The 3,404-nt window shown below is 42.6% G+C and overlaps 1 long non-coding RNA gene across 1 annotated transcript; it reads right to left on the bottom strand.

Moving 5' to 3' along the window:
- Positions 1-1,315: 1,315 nt before the first annotated feature.
- LOC148294848 (uncharacterized) lies at positions 1,316-2,680 on the bottom strand. Its single transcript, XR_015835054.1, has 3 exons — positions 2,316-2,680; positions 1,970-2,189; positions 1,316-1,877 (listed from the first exon to the last, which is right to left on the bottom strand). It is a non-coding gene; the product is annotated as an uncharacterized LOC148294848 (long non-coding RNA).
- Between the last annotated feature and the right edge of the window lie 724 nt (positions 2,681-3,404).

Raw genomic sequence — 3,404 nt, 5'->3', positions numbered from 1 at the left:
TAGCCCCCCACAACAAAGAAATGCGACCTACAAGTTGAAATAAGGATATGAGTTAGAGAAGGATGCTGCTGGAAGATGTAGCCTTGTTAAATAAAAAATTTTGCAAACAAGGAGAATTAGGTACCTCAACTATATCACGGTGCATGACTAAAACAGAACAGAAGAAGCGCAGAGAGATGATCCTTTTGATGTTTCCACCATGCACCAAGCACCATTATTAGTAGCTCATTTGTCTGGGAGAAGGTCTCGTAGCTTACGGCACTGGCTATCCAATTCCTGTTCCTTGAGGCTCAAAGCATTAATAACGACTCATGCTTAAGGGGATCGGGCGTACTTCTGCTACAAGTAGCCTGTGCTCTAAAAACAGCGTGTGCTATAACTTCTTCTAAGTATCAAGCGGGAAGTCCACGCGAGGTCCTAATAAGACACATGCTCAAATCCTTTCAGCACATTTTTGTAAGGTCGAAAACGATGTTTCCTTTGCAACCTTCAATCATTCGCAAAACATCTTCGGTAGTTGGGTCTGCCCACTCACAATCGAACCACTCTAGCCAGCCCTCAGTGATGCTGGATGGGTATTGAAAAAAAAATCAAGAGGCCGCCGGAAACATGCATTTCTTCTATACAGTACCTGGAAATGAGAGTAGCCTCCAAAGCTTACCGAGTGCCTATGATCAAGTCTTGGAAAGTGTTTCTAAGTGGTGAAGGTAGTCGTCTCTTCTTCAGCCCATCGTGCAAGGGGAAATAGGCCATCACCCATCACAAAGGTCATCACCCATCACAAAGGTCATTATGACTTATTACGTGAATCCCTGCGACAATTGCCAACAAAGAATATGCTACAAAAGGGCAAAGTATAAAGCTAGTTCTTTGTGTTAAAGCCAAGCAATCTCCACACTAACATGCAAGCCATATGAACTTTATAGGCCAAGCAAAGCAAGCTATCTCATGCCAAGTGAAATGCATAAACAAAAAATATTTCGAAGCATCATGCAATCTATTACTCAAGCTCATGACAAGCGAATTTCCCATTCCATGCTCAATCAATCATTCCAGCAGACCCTTTTTCACAAAGCAAGTGCTACAAACTGAACACAATTTACTTCATAGTAACCTTTTTCACACCCAAAAAAAAAAAAAAAATCCCTATGAGTTACACAACATCCTTGCAAACCCATCATACACATGTTTATGTCTATCCCTATAAAAGCCCAAAAAATAAACAGTTATTCATGACCAAGCTCTAAGCTCATAAAAAAGAAACCAATGGTGCTTTCCTCAAGCTTTCAACAGCCTTTGATCTTACGTATTAATCATGCGGTTACAAGCATACGCTCGTGGTGCATATAGTTCAACAACAATCAAAAAGGGGTCAAGAACGTAGCACATGCAAAATATACGCCAAGCATGGCAAGTTAAGCTCATGCCAAAGCAAACGCTTAAGCAAATGCCCAAGCAGCATGCAATTTACCCATGGCAAGCAAAATTCTCGTTCCATGATCGACAAGCAATTCCCATGGCAAGCAAAAGTCTCTCCCAATAATACAAAATTCAAGCATTGCAAAACATGCATTCTGTCAGTTTCTTAACAGCCCTTTTCCTCACAACATAAAAGAGAGTCCAAACTTAATCAAGCAGGTGTCCACAATATTCCTACAAAGTCAAATGAAGAACTCACGAATCCAGAAAATGGGCAGAACTACTACAGAAAGACCAAGATTGAAGCTCAAATGCCCAAGTTACGAAGCCGGTGCACTCAAAGCTTCCAGCAACTTGCTCGAAAACTGATGCAAACCCTGCCTTTTCCAGCAACTATGCAGTGGGTACTCTCGTCAGCGACAACAAAGAATGGATAGGTCAAGAAGTCTAGCAATTGGCTGCAAAAACAAGAAAAGAAAAACCCCAAGAAGATGAAGAACCCAACAAAACCCTCAATAGATTCAAGAAATTGCAAGAGAAAATGGCATACCTTGTTAATCTCCTCAAAGGATAGCCTCAGATGCACCAAGAAAGGAGAAATTGGGGATTTTTTTGGAAGAAAAGTCTGCACAAAGACAATCTCTTCCAACAACGGCAAGTGGGTTTCTTCACGCGGGGAATAACAGAGTTGGATTTGGCTTGAGCTCCTTTCCAGTGGCTGTAGAAGGGCGGTTCTCCTCGATCTCACTCTATCTCTCGCTCTGAGGTCGCTGGAGGAAGGAAAGAAAAAGAATAGGAAAGTGAAAGAAAGAGGTTTACTCTGGTGTGCGTAAAGGAGAAGGAAAAGAAGGAAGAAATAATAAATAAATGAAAAGAAGGGAGGAAGAAGTTGGTACCTGGGAAACTAGAAATAACTGCTGGAAGCCCGTCATCGTGCACGCAGGAAGAGAAGGGGCACCTTGCAATTATAAATTTGATTTTTGGATCAAGTTTAATTATTCAGCCCATTCCAGCACTCATCCATGGCCCTAATAATTAAGGAGGCTAATGTTGAGGCCCAAAAAAATCTAAGGCTAGGCCCAAATATATTCCGGGCCCAGTACGATACCTTACTAAGAAGAAACCCGATTTGGGCATGCAGAAGTTCGTCATTCACGCTTGCACGAGTCACGATCCACGAGCCATGCCAAATAAATATGTAATCCGCCACGCTATAGCTTATAAAAGGCACCGGATTTACAAGCCCATGCTAATTATCATGTCAAGCATCATATCCCTTTTAAAGGTGACAAAATTCAAGCACGCCAAGAAACATGCAATGCCAAGCAAAAATCATTATTATTACACCTAGCCACGCTACAAGCTTAAGTGGGCCCAAGCCAAGCAAATGCTCGGGGCTTGCTTGAGTGGGTTGTGGTATGGATTGTAATAAGTTGTCATGAGGCCAATTGATGGGTCGAGAAATGGAAGTCTCGGGTTGCTTGGGAACCTCGAAACTCAAGCCCATTTCTTGAGCCCAAACATGTGGGTGAGCATAAAAGAGAGAAGGAAAGTAGCCCAATAGCCTAGAAGAATCAGCCCATTATCTCAATAAAATAGCTCATCACTTGAAAAGGGATTGGCCCATTCCCTTAATTAGCTAGACCATCACCTTAGAAAAGCCCACACAGCCAAAATAAATATATGCAATCTCCAACACATGACTGGAGATAAAAGCCACGACAAAGAGCCAAAGCTGCCCTTGTATGTGAGTTGCTAGGAGGCTCCAGCACATGGGCAAATAACGAACACCAAGGTGGAGCACGCAAAGAACCTTAAGTGGGCCCAAGCCAAGCAAATGCATAGGAGCCAAGGCACCCTTCAAACCAGTGTACATACCCATTTCTTTCCCTCATCAGATCTGACCATGGAAGAAGGAAGGAAAGAAGAGAGGGAGATGGTTGGAAATAAGAAGTTCTCCACTATGATAACTGTGGGAAGAGCAT

This window comes from Prunus avium, chromosome 4 (genome assembly GCF_965620075.1).
Source record: "Prunus avium chromosome 4, drPruAviu1.hap1.1, whole genome shotgun sequence".
NCBI classification, from domain to species: domain Eukaryota; kingdom Viridiplantae; phylum Streptophyta; class Magnoliopsida; order Rosales; family Rosaceae; genus Prunus; species Prunus avium.
The sequence above is the reverse complement of the archived record's forward strand: the minus strand, read 5'-3'. Positions and strand labels throughout refer to the sequence as shown.